Genomic DNA, 20,832 nt, shown 5'->3' with positions numbered 1-20,832 from the left:
ATCCTAAATTATCTCAACAGTTTCTCCTAAAAAGCCCCACATCTCATCTTCCTGAAGACCTTGGTGAATTCTCAAAGAAGTCTAGGAGGCCATCCTCAGTAAATAGCTACTACCAGAAATGGGAGAATTTAAGATCGCCTCAAACAGGAAATTAATGGGAAAAGCTGAACAATACTAACATTATCTATCTGCATTCAGAGAAACTTCCACATATAGTATTTAATGTATATTTATGAATTAACTCTCAAGACAACTTTGTGATATAGTCATTATTGTACCCATTTCACAGATGAGAGACCCAAGGTTGTGATTCAGCCAGGATCATTCCATTAGTACCAAAAGCAGATCTAAAACATACTGCCCATCCTCTTATCCCTTTTACAAACATTTTGCAGAAAGATACTAAGAAGTCATATGTTCAGAGCTAAGGGATATTTAGTCTGACTCCTCATTTTTAAAATGAGGAAAGTAAAGATCAGTGTGGTTAAATCACTTGCTCCATCATTAAGGCCAGAGGCCAGATTTTAATTGAAGTTGAACTGGAATTATGTTCAGTTCAATCAACATATTCCACCTACAATTCAATGAAAGGGTCTAAGGATCTAACACTGAAAGGGACCTTAGAGAATACCTAGTCCAAGGGTTCTTAGCCTGGGGTCCATAAATTCATTCATTTATTTATTAGTTTTTGACATTTACTTTTATAAGATTTTGATTTCCATTTTTTTCTCCCTTTCTTCCCTCCTCCCGGAGATGAAGTCATTTTAAAAAAATTTTTTTGATAACTGTATTTCAATATAATTGGTTTCCTGTGTAAATCTGTGTGCTTTATTTTATGCATTTAAAAATACAGCTTTTGGTTAGCTAAGTGGTGCAGTGAATAAAGCACCATCCAGAATCAGGATGACCTGAATTCAAATCCAACCTCAGACTCAGTATCACCCTGGGACTCCCCCCCAAAAAAAAAAAAAATTTGCTCTGAGAGGCTGACAGGACTATCACAAAGGTCCTGATCTAGTCTAAGCCTCTCACCTTACAAACAAATCATTCAGTTGTCCAGAGTTGATGACTTGACCGTTGTCCAGAGTTGATGACTTGACCAAAGTCTCTTGCTTTATATTCTCAGTGATTAACACAGTACCTGGCCCATCGTAGGCCCTCAAATAGAAACTTGACTTAACATCGTTATGTTCCAATTAAGTGAGCAGACTCTGGGTTCACTGCTTCAGGGACATCTTAGAACCCCAAAATGTGAAAAACATATGATTATCAGACCTATCTTAAATGAAATTAACTTTTATGTTACTCATAGATGAATGCTTAAGTTCATTATTAAAAAGGAGCCATTTTCTTTCATGTTAACAAAAAATTCCCAACCCCACATATGTTGTTTCTGCCCCAACAGAATGTACTCTGTGTATTCTCCTATAAAGAATATTATCTGGATAGAATATGGGCTTGTCTTTATATCCTAGGGCCAAATATATGGCCTCATACAATGGAGGCTTAATAGATGCTTCTTGAATTCAATTGCTACTGTGTGACACTGGACAAGTGCACTTTTCTGGACTTCAGTTTTCTTATCTATAAGATATCAGTGCACTTCCCTTCCATTCTGTGATCTAATTTGAGAAGAAATTTTTCAACTACTTTATCAAGATTCTATCCCTGAAACAGACATTCAATTAAAAAGAGGGAAATTATTTTAGTGATCTGGTTAAGTCAGGTTTTTTAAATTGCTAATTAATCTGCCAAAGAAGAACATTTGACAGCCAGTTAGCAAATGCCCCACCAATGAACTCAAGTGATGATGACTCAGTGGAAAATGACATTTAGAAAACTCCGTCATCCTCCCTGAAATTGTCCAGGGCCAGGCTCACCCACTTTTGTTAGAGATAGATCCAGCCCATGCTTACGCCCATCCCGGCTTCCCTAGAGAAGGCCCTCCCCCCCCCCCAAAAAAAAAAAAACCAACCCAACGAATTAAAAGAAGGCCTAAGGAACAACGGGAAAAGGAAAGGGATTTGAATCTTCTAGAGTTCTACTCTTTGGTTCAAGAGTTCTCCTACTGTGTAAGAATAGAGTCCCAACAGCCCTGGACTCATTTGAGACAATCAGAAAGTGAAACATTAGAAATAGGAAGTGACACTATTTCCTTAACTAGAAACCCAACAGAGTTAAGTAGCCAACTGCAGATTTTGTTTAAAACAGACTCTTAAAAAAACTAATGCTGATAAATCCAAGAAAAATTTGGGTGAAGTCAGGAGTCATTTGGGAAGGAGAATTCTGCACTAAAAAATGAGAAATAAAGGTCATTTAAAAAGAGAGACAATTGTGATTATTAATTAATTCACAAGATTTAAGCCTTTGATTCTGGGCAAACTGCTTCATTCTGCCTCAGTTTACTCATCTGTAAAGGTGAAGAAGGAAATGGTAAAAAAAAATCTAGTTCCTCTGGCAAGAAAAAGGGGTCAAGAAGAGTCAGATGTGACAGATAACAATAACATAAGAGGTATTGGTTTGGGCTTAGTGGGGATGACATCAGCACTGGGGGAAGGAGAACAGCAGGAGAGGCTGCCTGGAGGAGATGACCTTGGGCCTGAGAAGTCCAAAGCCGAATGGGGAAACATGCCAGGCATGAGAAGCAGCCAGCACAAAGACAAGATAGCAGAAGAAGAATGAGGACACCAGTTTGGATGGACCTTGGAGAATGGAGGAGGCAGGAAGGGGCCAACCTGTAGAGAACATCCCAGAAATCTGATCCTGGAGAGAAATGGGAGCCCCTGGTGTTGATGAGGGCAGGAATGTGATGTGACCAGCCCTCCCACACAGTGGGACCTTCACTTTTAGTGGCTTGTGACTCCAAGCAAGCAGACCAATTAGAAAGTTTCTGGGTTTTTTTCATCAATGAAAATAAAAATGAGAGAAACTATTATGTGAGGAAAAGTATTTTGTATCTAATAAAATCAAATAAAAGTCTGATAGCTCAGATATATTGGAAGCAAACTGATACAAATAAGGGACCACAGATTATTCCCCAATAATTAAGTGATTAAAAGTTGCAAAAGAAAAATGGTCAAATGCAACTGTTGCTCTTAATCACTTGGGATAAAAGAAAAAAATTAAGCAGATGTTTTTACCTCTCAGAAAACTGACATCAGAGAAGACTTGGACAAACATAGAGCAAAAACTATGCTCTCCCTCCTCCTTCCTGGATTCCCTCAAAGTCCATAGAACATCCCTTCTTCTGCCTTTCTTGAGGTCAGTGTCTAATGGTTATCCTCAATCTATCTTGTCTACCAGGCTGCACAGTGGGTAGAATACCAAGTGGACCTAAAATCAGGAAGACTCCTCGTCATCAGTTCAAATCTGGCCTCAGATTTTAACTTAGTAGCTGTGTGGCCTTGGCCAAGTCACTTAACCCTGTTTGCTTCAGTTTTCTCTTCTGTAAAATGAGCAGAAAATGCAGTATCTCTGCTAAGAAAACCCAAAATGGGGTTATGAAGAGTGAGACAAAACTGAAATGACTAAACAACAAAAATATTTTGTAGGCCCTTAGTGTCCTTATGTTGTGCCCCCACCAGCACCAATAAAGAACATTTTCACCATTTTTTGCCAAAATCTGGCACATGGTAAGTACTTAATCCATTATTATTGACTGAACTCCAGAAAATATTCTGGAACTAGAGTAGGACCATAGGAAGTGCCTAATAGTTGCTTAATGATTGATTGCTAATAAAAGTAAGACTAAAGGAAGTGCCTAATAATTGCTTAATGATTAATTGATTTATAGTAATAGGACCAAAGGAAATGTCTTATAATTACTTAATGATTGATTGCTAATAAAAAAGCCTAAAGGAAGTGCCTAATAATTGCATAATGATTGATTGCTAATAAAAGTAAGACTAAAAGAAGTGCCTAATAATTGTTTAATGATTAATAGATTGATCATAATAGTGGAACCAAAGGAAGTCCCTTCTAATTGCTTAATGATTTATTGGTAATAACCAAGCTTGGTTCTAATGAAATAGACATCCCTCCAAGACAGAGAGAGAGATTAAAGGAAAAAAGCATCATATATTGTCTGACAGCCCCAGTATGGATTGTTTCTATTTTAACTGCTTTTCTCTAATACAAAGGAGGGTTCTATGCTTTGAGGGGAGAAAGGGTCATAGATCTAGAAATAACAGATGTAAAAATAAGAGCAATCAATAAATCTCATTTTTAAAAACAAACTGATCAGGGGCCTTGCCCCAAAAGACAAACTGCAAAAGGATTTGAAGTTTTGGGAAGAAATGGTAACTACCAATGACTCCACAGAAATTTGGAAAGGCTTATTTAAAATGATTCACATTAAGCAGAACCCAAAGAATAAACAAAATTACCATGATGATATAAAGGATTATTAGAAATTTAAGGAACTCAAGGACTTACTTTGAATGATGATGTCAATAATGTATTAAAACTTTTCTCTAAGAAAAAAGGGGGGAGGTTATGAGTGTGGAATAAGGCATACCTCCCTTATAAAACAACAACAATAATAAGAGAGAATTCTGCTGTGGGAGTGGTAGTAACAGTAATATTTTTTAAAGTATCAATTAAACATAGAAAAATGTATCATTATATCTTTTCATCACTGACAACTCTACAACAGAGTTGGATCTCAAAGGGAGATGGTTTCAAATGTCACCAAACTGCATACTCTTTGATCCAGCAATAACACTACTAGGCTTTTATATATTCCCCCCAAAAAATACAGGAAAGAGGGAAAAGACCCATATGTATTATACACACCAATATATATTTATAATGGTTCTTTGTAATGGAAACCAAAGGGAGAATCCATCAACTAGAGACTGGCAGAACAAATTATGGTGTAGCAATGTAATGAAATATTACTATACCATTCATTAATGTTGAGAAACTGAGGGGGCAACTAGGTGGCGCAGTGGATAGAGCACCAGCCTTGAATCCAAGAGGATCTGAGTTCAAATCTGGCCTCAGACACTTAACACTTCCTAGCTGTGTGACCCTGGGCAAGTCACTTAACCCCAGCCTCAGGAAAAAAAAAGAGGGAAACCGAGGAAGATTTGTATAATATGAAGACTTTAGTATGCAGAACCCAGAGGGAAATAACATGCAAAGACAAATATGAAACAATTTAAACTCTTAGCACAAAAACCTATTAAAATTTCTGAAATCCAAGGACAGAGCCTGTTACTCACCTCTAGATAGAGGTGATAGACTCAAGAAGCAAAATGAGACAAACTTTTTTGGATATGACCAATGTGGGCATTGGTTTTGACTAGGTATATTTGCTACAATTGTGTTGTTGTTTTTTTTTGTTTGTTTGTTTTAATTCTCTCAATTGGAGGATTGGAGAACATGTGAGAGAGAAAAAAATAAATTCTTGTTAATTGAAAAAAATTGTAAAAATTAAATTATGTTAATTTTTTAAATAACAAAAAGAGGGTTTTTTAAAGTAACCTTGGAATTTAAGAACTTTCCTGAGCTAATTAGAATAAGAAAAAAATAGAGACTCTATACTAAGATTTTCCCTACCTTCCTTCTCCTTTCCAATTTTTGAAATCTAGAAAATAATTTACTGTTTTCTTTATGAATTATAAAGTATGGATATTATAGTCATTTTCCCAAAAAGGAAAGCTTGGGCAATTGTTATACTGGGAATGTCCTATAGAAGTGGAAAATATGGTAGGTCTGGACTCAAAGGAAGCTGAATTCCAATTTGCCTCTAGCACCATCATGGAAAAGTCCCATAGGTGAAACTCAATGTCCTCTGAAAACTAGAGTTACACAACAACACATACAATTTCACAGACTTATCATAATATCTAATGATGTCCAATGTAGGGAAAGTTCACAACAAACCTTAAAATGCTATATAATCATTATTAATTCTTAATAACAGGAATGTTACAATCATATTGTTTTATTATTATTTTCCCTTGGTAATGGAGAGGAAGATAAAGAATTATATTCATTAACTTTTAAATTAAATATAAACAAAAAACAAAAATTAAAAACAAGAATTTTAATCATTTTAAATGAAATAAAAATAAATGATAAAAGAAAGTATTCTAATCATTTATTAAATAAAATGGTAAATATGATTAATATCGATAATAAGTAAAAAATATTTTAATCTTTTTATTTTAATCAACATCCCTGTCTCAAGGCATTTTTTAAAAAGATGTTTAAAATGGTTCTTTTCTAAGAAGCTTCAGGGCATAAACACAATAAATTAAAAAAAAAAAATTAAAGGGCTCTTTAAAAATCAGCTCCATCAGAAGGTAATTTGAGGCAAGGGATTGACTACTTAACCACACTTATGGGCCCAGATGTGCAAAAGCTCCCAAGCTCCCATATAAGGCCTTTATCCCCTCCAGAATTCAAGAAGAAAAGAGGCAATTGGTGGGTCCAGAAGCATTTATAAGCACACACACACATTTTTTCCAGTTTACAGTTTTATTCTCAGGCCAGCTTGAGATGAGGAGTCATTACTCTATGAATACGTCCATGGAGAGGGAGCTGAGGAGATTCCCTCTTTCCAAGTGGAGACATTCACAAGTCCCTGCTGTACAAGGAGAAATATTAAGAAGCAAGAACATTGTTGAAATGGTAGGACCTTGGGGGGGATGGGGCGTGCCCTCTCTGCCTGTATTCCCATCCCACAAGCCATGGGGGGAAGGAGTCAACTCCCACTTTTGTCCTTAGCTCACCTCCAATGAACCCTCCCTCTTAAGACAGAGGGAGAAAGCCAAGAGACTTTCTAACAAAGGAGGCATTTAGGGCTGCCAGCTGCCCAGGTTCTGCCTGGACAGTCGGAGAAGTCCCAGAGCCCGCTGTGAATCCCAGAATCACCTCACCCAAAAGTGGGTTCTTGGAGTGGAAAGAGGCAAGGCTAATCTCTCTGGCTCTGCTCCCATCTCCTTCACTGGACTCAAAAGCAGCAACCTGAGCTCTAATTTTTTTAAAAAAGGGGGGGCAAAATGAGTGGAAAAGAGAAGCCTCCAGGATCCAAAGGAGGTTCATTCCTGAAGATACTGACCTTGATCAATCAATATTTATGAAGCACCTACTATGTGCTTAGCACTGTGCTAAGCACTGGGAATAAGATTGTTTCAGCATTCACCATCTAATGGGAGAGGCAACAGGCAATTTTTTCCAAAACAAGTATCAGGATCTGAAATCAGCAGCCTGGAGTTTGAGAACTGGCTAGGATAATTATTAAGTATGGAAAAAGCCTAGGGAAGTCATCTCTTCAGTTTCTCAGTTACAGAATGGAGGTAAGTGATCTCAGACGTGGCCTTTAATATATCTAGGTTTCAGATTCTTTATCTGTAAAAGGAAAGAAGGGGAACCTCAGAACTAATCAGGTGACAAACCTCATCAGGTGATCTTGAAAGTGATCAAAATTGAAATTGTTATCAAATTTTATTTGTACTTAAAATATTTGTATTTTATTTGAACCTAAACTTCATGCTTGTTTCTTCGCACTTTGGAACACTCAGAAATAAGACAATTAATTTTTTGGATAGGACTTGATTTCTCTGGCTTAGGAAATTCCTAGAGAGGAAAATCTCTACCAATGCAGATAGCCACCTGTTCTGCATCTTTGAATGGGAGCAAAGAGAGGCTGTAACTTAGGCAAGATCACACAGCCAGGATGTGTGAGGGGCCAGGTTTTCCTGAATCAGAGACTGGTTTTCTATCAATTATACCAGTGATTCTCAAAGTTTTGGGTCCCAGAACCTCTTTAACACTCTTAAAAAGGTCCCCAAAAGTTTTGGTTTGTTTGAGCTTTCTCTACTAATATTTTGTCATTTTTGTTTGCTGTTGATGAGCGCCCGACTCCTTGGGATTCCATTTGAGGTTTTCTTGGCAGAAGCTAGAGTGGTTTGCCATTTCCTTTTCTGACCTAATTTACAAATAAGGAAACTGAGGCAAATGAGGTTAAGGGACTTATCCAATGTCATACGACTGGGAAGTAGATTTAAACTCAGGTTTTCCTGGGTTTCCTAAGCCCAGCCTGGAGGTGACTATCACCTCCCTCCTCAAAATTCACTATATTAGAAATCAATACTGGGGGATTTAAAAATATTCATTAATTCACTTAAAAATAACAATAAAATTGGTACATGCTAACGTGGATGATATTTTTTATGCAAAATAACCATATTTTCCCAAGCAAAAAAAAATTAATGAGAAGAACGGTACTGTTTTACAGATTTCTGCAAATCTCTTTAATGTGTGGCTAACACAAGACAGCTGGATTCTCATATCATCTGCTGCCTTCAATCTGAAGCAATATGTTGTTTTGGTTGCAGTGCATGAAGAAAACCTGGCCTCATATAGATGTATAATTGGAAAAGGGAGGAGTGTTTCAGTAGATAAATATTTCTTAGTATTTTTATGAAAACAGCTTTGACCTCAATGACTCCCCCTCCTCTCCAGAGGCTCTCAAGAGACTCCAGGGTCCAAGGACCACACTTTGAGAATAACCAACAATGTCACGCTTGCCTTCCCATAAGTATGTAAGAGTTCTTTCCCATTGGAGGTGACATCTCATCTCCATTTTACTGACGCCCAAAGGGATTTAATCAACACTGTGCCTAAGATCACAAGAGGTGGTAGGTAAGTAAGGGATGTCTGAACTCCGATCCAAAACCAAATCCAACACTGTCCACTATGGCAAAATATAGAAGTCCCAAATTACAGACTGATCCTAGATACACTGAAGAGAGGGCTGGTAGATGAGGCCATAATGGGGGGTGGGGAATGGAAAGAGGACAAGGTTTGCCCAGATCTCTAAAGAAGCATCTAAATTTGTTCTAAGACTTTAGCAGAGACTAATTCTCATGTAACAAGACTGCTTACAGTTCCATACCATGGAGAGAGGACCACTAAAAGTACCATCAAGATTCTTGGATGGTTGACTCATCCCCTGAAGATAGAAGCAAGGTCTTTGCACTTTTTAGTCTTAGTTTAATTTTTCAAGATTTCTAGCCTCGATTTATGGACTTCCATAAAATACTTAGGGATTGCTATATATTAAAATATGACATTGAGTTATTTTAGAATGAAGAGAGTGTGAGAATGTGTATTAGAGAGGGAGAGCACGAGTGTGTGCTTGCAATCACTAGACTTGAAAGAAACGAGTTCAAATCCTCCTACTAACATCAACCTTTCCCTGCCCTATAATTCCTTAAGACTAAATTGGAAGGTTTTGTTTTTAAAGAATTCACTTAAATAATGACAACTTAAAGGGTGTATATGTACATATTAAAAATAAAACCATTGGTCTTCTATTTAAAAAAAAAAAAAAAAGACTAAGTTGGAGATAGAGAATTTTTCCTACCCAATGAGCCAGCAAGGTCCAGGACCCCATCCCCTATATTTATGTAACAGATGGGCATGAGCCCTAATCAATTAAATCAGCCATTTACTTATTGGGGAATGATGGATATTCAGTCTCCTTGATGTCCAGGTGACTCACTATATAATTATAGATAAAATTTCTATCCCTAGAGATATCTACTTTTCCAAAAGAAAAACAATAACAGTCTACCTAATTCATAAAGTAGACAAGGGGAAGGGGGATTTTTTATTTTTTTTTGAAAGAGCAGGTGAAAGGCAGCTATGTGGCACAGTGAATAGAACACTGATTCTGGAGTGACTCCTGGACTCACAAGAGGATGAATTCTAATTTGGTAAGTCATTTAACCTGGTTACCTCAAAAAAAAAAAAAAGTAGATGAAATTGAGTCTCTAAAATAATAGGCCTTTTATTTAGTGACCTATGAAATAGACCTGGACAAATTCCTTACAATCCCCCAAACCGAATTTTGATCCTTATTCACTCCACAGGAAAATCTCATTAATGTGGAAAAATTGGCAAAGATAAAATTGAAGGAGTGAAAATCATAGACTTATTCTTTAAAGAATTCATTTTAATTACTGTTGAGTAAATACAATAACAAACTACTTGGAAAGTGCACTGAATAGAAGTCCCACTTTAGTGAACAGATAACAATAGTCTATAATTAACACATACAAAGCACCAATCTGAGTATATTCCCATAAACCTGAGATAAGCAGAGCTGAGCTATTTATATTATTTTTCAGTAAATCCAGGCTTTTAATGCCCTAGAAAGTTGGGGGTTCCCTTAGTTAACATTTACTTTAAGATCATACTTATAAACATATATGAGTATATTCTATACACAAAGGTGTACATACATACATAGATGGGTGGGTATGTGTGTTCCCATCTTCCCCCACAGAATGTAAATTTGTAAACTAATGTCTGGTTTTTTGTTTATTTGTTTTTGAATCCCCAGTACCTGAGAAAGCACTTAATTAAATGGCTTTGATTATTTACATATATATATATATATATATTGCTTTATACACATAGTGTGCAAATGTACAAGAGCTGTACTGTGTCTTAAAAGATGAAAAATAACAAAATCTCTAACCTAGGCAAGTCAAAGAGAAGTCAGCCCTAGTGGGAGGGATCAATCACTCCCAGTTGAGGGGGAAGAGAGAGGAAGTCCACTATAATCCTATTAGGAAGTTGTTTTCCCCCCAATTACATCAAAAGTGAATCTTTCCTTTTCTAGCTTTCCCCTAGATCTCCTCTGGGGTCACATGGAGAAACAAGTCTAATCCAACTGTCCTTTCAAATATTTGAAGACAGCTGCTTGCCCCCTAAGTCATCTTTAAGCCATGTTAAATATGATAGCCAATGTCCAGTTTCCACTTAATTCAACTCAACAAGCATTTATTAAATAGCTGCTGCATACCAGCAACCATGCCTTGAGACATGAAAACTAAATTGACAAGTAGTTTACTTTCTACAGGCAGGGGACCAGAAGGAAGGAAGGAGATAAGTGGAAGGGAGCAATGGAGGAAAGCCTCCCGCCTTCCTTCTGGGGGTTCCTGCAAGTCACTTTTCTGTGACCAGGACCACAGAATTGAACAGACCTGTCCCATTTACCTGTCCCATGAAATTAACACTGCAAGGTTATTTTGCATTAGTACTGACAAAGAAATGAAAAACAACAACAATCTCCCTATTTGGGCTCATTTAATCAAAGACAGGGATGTCGGAGCTGCCTAAAGCAATGATGAAAAGCTTCTCCCCCTTAATCCACTATTGAGAATCCTTAATATTTTTTGCTAGGTTCAGACCTTTCTAGCATGAAGCAAAAACTTACAGACACCTCAGAAAAATGTTCTTAAGAAGTGTAAAATAAAACACAAATGATCAGAAAGGACAACAATTATAAAGATGTAATTTTCTCCTCACCTTCCAAGGTAAGAGATTCCCTGAAATCTACCTTCCAAGAGTCAGGGAAGTGAATTCCATATTGGAGAAAGCAGGTAATCTGTCCAGTCAATACACACTTTCTGAGCAATCCCCAGGGCCAACTTTTGTAATTTGCTCAATATATGGGGCCCAAATTTAGAGCTGATTTACAACCATCTCCACTAACCAGCCCATCTCCACTGGAGGTGGGGGGCAGGGGGGAAGAGAGGAGGGAGAAGAGGAGGATTGGAAAATTTAGCCCTTTTCCAATTGAGGAACATTCTGGCCTGTAGGGGGCAGGTCACCATTGTGCATCTCTTTTTCTTGGATTTCCAGTTGGTGGTTTGAAAAACTTCCCCCTTCCCACATACCTTCTATCTCCAGGGACGGATCACACAGTGACATTAAACCTGTGCCATAAACAGCTTCCCTCCTGATCTGCCTGTTAAAGAGGAATTCGTGTTGTTTCGATAGTTACATCTTTACAATATACTAACAGCACCCCCTCCAGTCTCTCCCCTCCTTCCCTAACCTGTCAATTAGGGGGGGGGGGGTGCTAGCCCATAGGGGAAAGATACAGACCAGAAGCTCCAACTAACAACATTCAACTTTCAACTTTTTCTTGAGGTGTCTGTCCATCTGTCTGTTTCTCTGTCTGTCTTTCTGTCTCTATGTGTGTCTGTCTCTCTTTGTTTCTCTCATCAGATAAGGTTATACCCATTAGAACAAAAACACTATTCTGGTGAACATATTTAAGTGAAATTAAAGTTTATTTTTTTTAACATTTTCTGCCACCTTCAAGTCCCAACTTTCCACACACCCAAACACACAAAAGCATTTTTAAAATCTTTACTGAAACTCCCAAGAGTTAATATTTATTTGAAGATTACTTTTATGATAAGAAAATATTACAGATTGGAGTTGAGGTGGGGAAATCTTCGGAAGATTCAGTTGTGCTTCATCAAAAAGGGTAAAAAACTGGCTAGCTTTTACACAGCAAAGACCACAAAACACACAACACACAAGTCACACAAGCACTCAAGTTCTTTCCAATAATTATAAGCCAACTAAATTTATTAAAACAAATGATCGTGAAAACATCAAGAATCTCTCATTCCATAGTGAAACACATGCAACAGCATCATAGAGCATCAGTTTTTCAACCACAGTCCTAAAAATGACCCCAGATCAAACCAGATGAATTCACTCCCTTCAAAAAAGGAGAAGTGATCCAACCTCCTAGCCAGCTTCAGGCTACATTAAAAGAAGTTTAAAAAAATAAAATAAAATAAAACAAACCGCCAACAGTGCTCAAGTGGAATGAATTATGGATGGTCCAAAATGTGACATAAGTCAATGTGGCCCTTTGGGGTGGGGGAAATGAAATTCTATAACTACAACCTACCAGCGTGAGTGCTGCTTCACTTACTAATTAAAAGGGGAAAATAAAAGACAGACAGCCTCTGTCCAAGTATAGTTTAGAAGACTCTACTAACTGCCAATAACTACACTTGGAACACATCAGCTAGGATCCTCTTTTTTTTAATTTTGTGGCTATAGACCCAAGAACCCAATTCCAAAATCAGCCCTTAGGGGAAAAAAACTATAGGAAAAATCCACTGCAAAAGCACCCCAACACGCAACAAATTTAGTGTGATTCAATTCAGCAAGTATTTATTAAGTCTTTATCCTCCGAGTTTAAATTCAGCTAGTGGGAAAGAAAATGTTCATAGAAAAATTGAATAATCCTGTGAGTTCATATCTGCATGTACATGTGGCTATTGAATAAATTATTAAGGCTATGATCTTACCAAATAAATAATTTGTTAAATAATAGTCTGCTAATCCTATGATTTTACTTTAATCCAATAATACCATCATAACCCTCCATACTCAAAACAGTTCAAGAACCTGGTGTTATTTATCATAGTCTGGATTATCAATTAGCAAAGTAGCAAAATTCCATAATAAGATTCCATTTTGAACATAATTCACACTGTGTGATAATCATTCCTGGATAACAGAGGGCCCAGATCATCACAGCATGGCTCCCTGATATGTGTCTACTGCATTCAATAATCAGTCAATAATTCAATAATCAATTCAATAATTGAATAATCTGAGCAATAATACCAAAGACAAGGTAAAGAAGATTGAGCCGAATGGGAAGTCAGCTAGGAAAAATATCCTAAGTATTCTTCATTTAGAATCCCTTAGTTTCTTATTATATAGAAGCATAGATTTAGAGCTGAAAGGGTGCCAAAGAAAGCTGCTAGTCAGTCTTTCAGACACCTCTGGCCATCTGCTGATAATAAAAAATATAATTAAGTGCAATTTAAAATCAAAGAGAACAGGGAAAATAAAGATACGATTGTTTTCCTGTCGAAAGTTCAAAAAGCCCCTGAAATTTCTTCACGGCCCCAAGTTACCCAATTGGGGTACTAGCTGGGCTAGTCCAACTCTTCCCCTCTCTCCATTTTATAGATGAGAAAATTGAGGCCTTCACATGTTAACTGACTTGCCCATGAACACACAGAAGATTCAAATACAGATTTAAAGGTGGAAGGAGCCTCTTCAACTGACACCGAAATTAAAGCTAGGAGGTTACTGATAAAAAGGTAAGGCTCATCTTGCCTCCAATATAGCACTTTCTTCACCTCAACCTTAGAGGGCTTAGTTTCAGATTCCCATCCCAATACTTGGTCTGATAATTTTTATCTGCCCTCTCAATCCTTCCCAAACTGGATCAAAATCCATCACTTGGGATTGAAATCAAAATCACTACTCAAGATAAGACTGATTTATCAGATCTTTCTACCAAGAAAGCCTTCTTGAATGACTTTACTAAATTATCCTTCCCAATTCAACTTTTTAAACCAATCCTTTAGGAGAGTAAGGTGAACTATAAGCCCCAAACTGTAAATGATTATTAGTCTAACCCATTTCTGAGCAATTTTACAGCAACCTCAAAACAATTGGATTATTTTCCTTTCCAAAGACAATGTATGTGAAGTCATCGGGAGGCAAATCTATGCCAATTCAAGGAAGGAAATGGTCATTTATTTATCAAGTACCTACTATGTACCAAACACTGTGCTAAATGCTTTACAAATATTCCACTCCTTCCTCACAACAACCCACAGAAGTAAATGTTCATTACCTTCATATTACAGGTGAGGAAAGTGAGGCAGAGATCAAGTGACTTGCTTAAGGTCACACAGTTCTTTTTTTCCACTGCCAGTCATTTTTATTGTTTTCTTAAAATAAAACAAATATTCTAAATATTTTTCTTCCCTTCCCCCCCAACATCAGCAATATAATACACATCTTTAAAAGTGTAGCTTTTCTATAGATTTGTTTATCCGTGTCTTATCAACCTGAAGAACTTGGAGCCACTAGCTCCAGAACCAATCTCCAGAATCACAGTAACAGTTTGACAACTGAATCTAAGGTCAGCTGGTGATGTCATCTGTGGCCAATCCTGGCTTGCAGGCCCTGAAATGCCAGTAACTTTGAGCTAATCAAGTTGACTCCTGACTCAGTTTCCCAATCGGGAAGGAGAGAATTGGGATAAGTGCTCCCTAAAATCACTTCCAACCCTAAATTTCTATGCTGCTAAATGGGATTTTTCTGTATTAGTTATGAATGGGCACAGCGGTCTTCTTGGATAATCCAGAATGGCTCGATGGGGACATTAAGTAAATCCACTGCTTCCTTCTCCCAGTTTCTCCTGAAAAGAGCTAACAGGAGGGTACTTCCCACAAAACACAGCCCCTAGCAAATGCAACGTATTTCCATTCCAACTCTAGGCTAGGACTTCCCAAGAGCCACCACTCCCCCTCCCCTCCCCGGCCCAAAGTCAGAGGATTATTTTTCTCTCTCTCTTCTCTCTCCCACAGACTTTCCCTCCACAGGGGGCTGGTAACTGGAGGAAATTCAAACCAAATTAGCTGCACATTAAAAAATAAACAGACAAGTAATCAGGAGGTGCCCACCCAACGGAGAGATCGGGAGAGTTGCAAAGTCTGAATCAGCCCGGGAGAAAAGGGGCGGGGGGGGGGGGGGGGAGGAGAGCGGGAAGAGAGAAAAGATATATGAACAGGGATGGAGTTCACTGCTTCTAGAAGGAGCACCCCCCCCCCCAAGTGTCAGTCAGGCAACCTCGGCCCAAATCCAAACGTGATTTAAAGAAAAACACAGAGCCGGAGAAAGGGGGAGGGGGGCTGAACTTTTAAAAGAGTCGGCAAACAGTAATATGTTTTGGTAAGATGCCATTTCTTTCTTTCGTCTGGGATGGCAGAGCGAGGGCTGAGGAGAAAGTCTCCCTCAGAAGAAAAATCCCCGTTCCCCCTCCCCCCAACTCCTCTCTCCCGGGCCAGCCCAGCTCAGTAACTTCCAACTCGGCGGTTTCCCAACCTTTGCGGAAAGGCTCAAACATATGGGAGAAAAAGCGGCCTTAGCTCGGGCTTGAGTCTTTTCCCTAAGTCCCCCCTCCCCCCCGCATCCAGACATTTTGGAAAAGTTTACGCGCAGAGCTCGGGCCTCCTCAGGAGCAGCAAAAAGCCTCCTAATTTTTCCCCCATTTTTTTTTCCACCAGTGACAGACCCTCGCCTCACCCTCCCCATCCTCCGATCCCCGATCCCACTTCCTCCAGCGCCCAACTCCAGAGCAGCCAAGGAGGTTCGTGCAGCCCCCACCCAGACACCCGGACTTAAACCGTAGCCTTCAGCTCTAGGGCCCCTAGGTGCCTCCGCGCCCCTCCCTCCTCCCTCCCAGCCTTCCAGCCTCGGGGCACAGATTCTCGGGCTCTTCTTCCTCCTCCTCCTCCCTCCCCAAGCAGACCGGGCTTCCCTAACAGGATAAACGAATGTGAAACGGAGGGGAGCTGGAGAGAGGAAGGAGGGGGATTGGACGGTCTCCCTTCCCCCCCTCCTCAAGTCTCTAAGTTGGGAACAACCCTCCGCTCCGCCGTCAGCTTTCCAAAGGCAGGGAAGGGACGCAGGGAGGAAGCCCAGGAACTGGGGAAGTGAAGATATGGAGGAAAAGATTTGGCTGAAGGGGGAGGGGAGGGGGAGGGCAGGGGGGCTCCCGAGAAGGGGCGGGGGAGGAGAATAGGGAAATGTCAGGGGCCTGAGCAGGAGCCCCGAGCCCCGGAGCCCCGCGGCGCCCCAGGAGCTGCTCGGGATTCCGGGGCTCGGCGGGCGGCGAAGGAACGAAAAACTGCTACTTTGTAGCCTCCCGGCCCGCAAACGGCTACTCGGTAGCGCCCGGCTCCTGCCATTCCCATGGCCGCAGGACCCCCGGGGCCCCGGCACCCAAAGCCCTCTCCTACTCCCGAAGCCCAACAAAAGGGGGAAAGCGAGGGAAGGAAGAAAGCGGAGAAAAGAAAGCGGCATCCTCACCTCCCGAGCCCGCCCCGCCGGGGGCCCCTCCCGCCCCCCGGCGCACACACAAAAGTCGTCCAAACTTCGGCAGCACTTTGCGCTCTCTCATGGGTCGGGGCTGAACCCTCACACCACAAGGAAAGTGACACGTCGAAGATTCCGCTGCTGCCTCCTTCCCTCCACACCCCCTCCTACACCCCCTCTCCTCCTCTCCCCTCCCCTTCAGGCAGCGAGCCTGCCCCCGGGATGGGGGGGGTGCCTTTTGCACCACCTCGGAGACTGGGGGGGACAGGGGTGCCAAGGGGCTGGAACAGGGAGGAGGCACAACGTTGAAGAAATTAAAATTGGCCGGTTTTTCTTCTTGTTGGAAAAAATTTTTTTTTGGCAAAGCACTGGCTGGGGGAAGGGGGAGGGATCTTCGCACTAAATGCTTTCCTTCTCTCTCCCCCCCCCCCCACTTTCCATACTTCGGTACGCGTCCGTCCTCATCGCCTGCTCCCCTTCTTAGGTGCATCCCCCCCCATCACCTTCCCCGAGCCCGGAAAGTGGGGGTGGGGTGGGAAAGGGGGAGGGCGGGACGATCGGGGCACCCCAGCCCCTCTCCGCCGCCGGCGCAGCCTAGCTACTTAAGCCTGAAGTTTTCCTGCTCGGAAAGGCGGCCGCCCCCCGAAACCCCAGGGGTTCCCCGGACCCCGCTAGCGGGGCTGGGCTCGGCTCCGGGGCTTTCCGGGGCAGTCCCGCTGCTCCAGATGGCTCGGCCAGGATTCCGCCGCCAGCCCGGGCTCTGGGGCTGCTACTTGGCTCCCGCCCGCCCGTCAGCCCTCCCCGGCCGCTGCGGCGGCCGCTCCTTACCTTCTCGCGGGCTGAAACAGGGTGGGTGCCGGGGGCGCTCGAGACGCGGGGTCGCCCTCTGCTTGCCTGCCGGCCTGCCTGCCCTGCCTCCCAGCCAGGCAGCCTGAGGAATCCCTCCAGCCGCCTCAGCCGCCGCCGCCGCCGCCGCTGCTCCTCCTCCTCCTCCTCCTCCTTCTCCTCCTCCTCCTCCTTCTCCTCCTCCTCCTCCTTCTCCTCCTCCTCCTCCTCCTCTTCCACCACCACTACTACCACCACCACCACCTCCTCCTCTTCCTCCTCCTCCTCCTCCTCGTCCTCCTCCACCACCTCCTCCTCCTCCACCACCACCTCCTCCTCCAGCCGCCGCCGCCGTCGCCGCCGCTAAAATAACTAGCAGCAGCTTTTGCTGGAGGATTCCGCCATGTCAATGATGTCGGGACCACATGGGGATTTGGGACCGGCCCACATACCGTACAGTGTGGAGTAGCGCCACCCGTACAAATGCGCGCTCGCGGGCCCACTGCGTCCGGGGGCTGTGCGAGGAGGGGGCGCGCCTCCGCTCGGAACCCTCCCGGAGGAGCCCCGGGAGGATTGCAGCAAGGGGAGGCTGCCTCTTCTCTGCCGCAATCTGCCGGGATTCCCGGGAGCTGGACAAACGCAGGGTCCGGGCCGCAAAGAGCTTACAGTCTCCTGGGGGGAGCAATTCCAGCCTACACCCAATAAATAAACGGGCAAAGGAATTATAAAACCGGACAATCTCCAAATCGTGGACTCTCGAGGAGGCTGGACAGTCAGTGTAGAATTAGAATTCATTAAGCGCCAACGAGGTACCTGTGCTTGTGCAGAAAAGAGGTGCTTAATAAATGCTTCTTGACAGAGAGTGGCTGAATAAATTGTGGTATATAAATATTATGGAATATTATTGTTCTATAAGAAATAATCAGCAGCATAATTTCAGAGAGGCCTGGAGAGACTTACATGAACTGATGCTGAGTGAATTGAGCAGGACCAGGAGATCATTATATACTTCAACAATAATGCTGTATGAAGATGTATTCTGATGGACGTGGCTCTCCTCAACAATGAGATGAACCAGATCAGTTCCAATCGTTGGGTGATGAAGACAGCCACCTGCATCTGGAAAGAAGAGGACTGTGGGAATTGAATGTGATTCTTGTTGTTGGTTTGCATTTTATTTTGCTTCTCTTTTTTTCTTCTGCAGCACAATAATTGTATAAATACCTATGCATATATTGGATTTAACATCTATTTCTACCATGTTTAACATGTATTGGACTACTTGCCATCTAGGGGAGGCCTGAGGAAAGGGGAGGGGGGAATTGGAACACAAGGTTATACAAGGGCTAAGGTTGAAGAATTGCTCAGGCATATGTTTTTAAAAATAAAAGCTTTAATTAAAAAAATGTTCTTGACTGACAGCAAAGCTAGGGCTATGAAGACAAAAATGAAGGTTCCTGCCCTCAAGAATTTATATTCCAGGAAGAGCTTCTTTTTTATTCCCAGAGTTTAGCATAGTAGGCACTTAGTTAAGTGAATGGAGAGGGAGCTACTACAGTGAGCAAAGGAAGTGCAGATTAAAATAGATAACAAATAAACAAGGGGTATTTTTTCCTGGAGACTCTTTAGCAGTGGAAGAGGTAGCCTTTGAGCTGGAAACTGGGAATTCTAGGAGGCTGAGGTGATGAGAGTACATTCCCAAAACTGGGAATGGGATGGGAAAAGCAGAGATGTGAATCTTTGTTGTTGCTGATGAAATCTGGCTTCAGACACTTTCTACTTCTGTGACCATGGCAATCACAGTGCCTCAGTTTCCCCATTTGTGAACTGGGAACAATAAGAGTAATTACCTCAAAGGTTTGTAGGAATCAAAGGATGTATATACATACATACATATGTGACCATGGCAATCACAACTTCTTCATGCCTCAGTTTCCCCATTTGTGAACTGGGAACAATAAGAGTAATTACCTCAAAGGTTTGTAGGAATCAAAGGATATATATACATATATATATACATACATACATACATACATATATGTAAAGAACTTTGTAAATGTTGAGGGCTATAGAAATGTTAAATGATTATCAAACTGTCCATATTATGACCTACAGTTCAATGGAGAACCTCAACAAGGGATCCATCAGAGGACAGACAGTGAAGTAGATCAAAAACGAATAGGAAGAGAGAAAGAGACCTTTAGAAATATTGCAATGTTTTTAATTACAAATTTGTCCTGCAAAAGTGAGTCATTGTTTTTAACAATAATCATGCGTGATACTCTTGGATTATGGAACATGAAATACTATATTTCAAAAAGGACTCAAGTGGAAGATCACCAAAGGACAGGTACTAATGGGTTGGTCCATACTAGTGATTGATTGATGGAATAGACTGCAACAGGAGAATTAGGCCAGAGGAGCAACAGAAAGGAGGATAGCCAGAAAGATGTGGCAACTCAGAAAAGATGGACCAACACATGAGTTACCCATTGGACCATCCGCATTTTTAGTTGACATCCCTGAAATGCCAAAAGAACAAGAAAGAAGAAGGCTCTCTCATGCAGGATGCTGGGAGAATGTGGAAGACAGACATCTCACCAGAAGGGCAGGATAGATGGATTTTGCCCAGCATTATTTGAAAGAATTCCCACATGGATGAGAGCTCAGATATACAGAAAGGGAGATCAAAGGCCCACTAGCAAACCGCCTCATTTCACAGATTGAGGCCGAGAGATGAAGCAGCTTGAACACAGTCCCACAGACAAGATTATGGACTTGCAGATCTCCATCTGGAGGGAGCTCTGAGGAGGTTGTCTCCTAAGCCATCAATTTATGAATGAGGAAACTGCCCTCCAAAGAAGTGACTTGATTTTTCCAAATAACACAGCTAGGATTGGTTGTAACCTAGGACATCTGGTTCCAAACCCAGACCACTTTGCCCTGTATCTTCTTGCTCCACACAAAACACTGTCAATTTATTTTATGCTCCACAGCAACTTTGAAAGGTATTTGATCATTTTTCTTTTTTTTTATTTTTGCAGAAAAAGAATATTTCCTTGAAAGTATATGTGTGTATACATATGTATATGTATATGTAAATATTTGTTGTTAATATTAAATCCCTTCAATAATGAGGTGACTCAAGCCAGTTCCAATGATCTTGTGATGAAGAGAGCCATCTACACCCAGAGAGAGGACTGTGAGAATTGAGTGTGGATCACAACATAGTATTTTCACTCTTTTTATTGTTGTTTGCTTGTATTT

General features: G+C 41.2%; 1 protein-coding gene across 1 annotated transcript in view; it reads right to left on the bottom strand.

Moving 5' to 3' along the window:
• Positions 1-16,879, bottom strand: part of FNDC3B (fibronectin type III domain containing 3B) — a 370,100-nt gene extending 353,221 nt beyond the window's left edge. Inside the window, 1 exon segment of the mRNA XM_074298196.1 lies at positions 16,735-16,879. The gene's annotated coding sequence lies outside the window, so the exon portion shown is untranslated.
• Positions 16,880-20,832: the final 3,953 nt, after the last annotated feature.

This window comes from Sminthopsis crassicaudata, chromosome 3 (genome assembly GCF_048593235.1).
Source record: "Sminthopsis crassicaudata isolate SCR6 chromosome 3, ASM4859323v1, whole genome shotgun sequence".
Taxonomy (NCBI): domain Eukaryota; kingdom Metazoa; phylum Chordata; class Mammalia; order Dasyuromorphia; family Dasyuridae; genus Sminthopsis; species Sminthopsis crassicaudata.
This window is presented reverse-complemented; position numbering and strand designations above follow the sequence as displayed.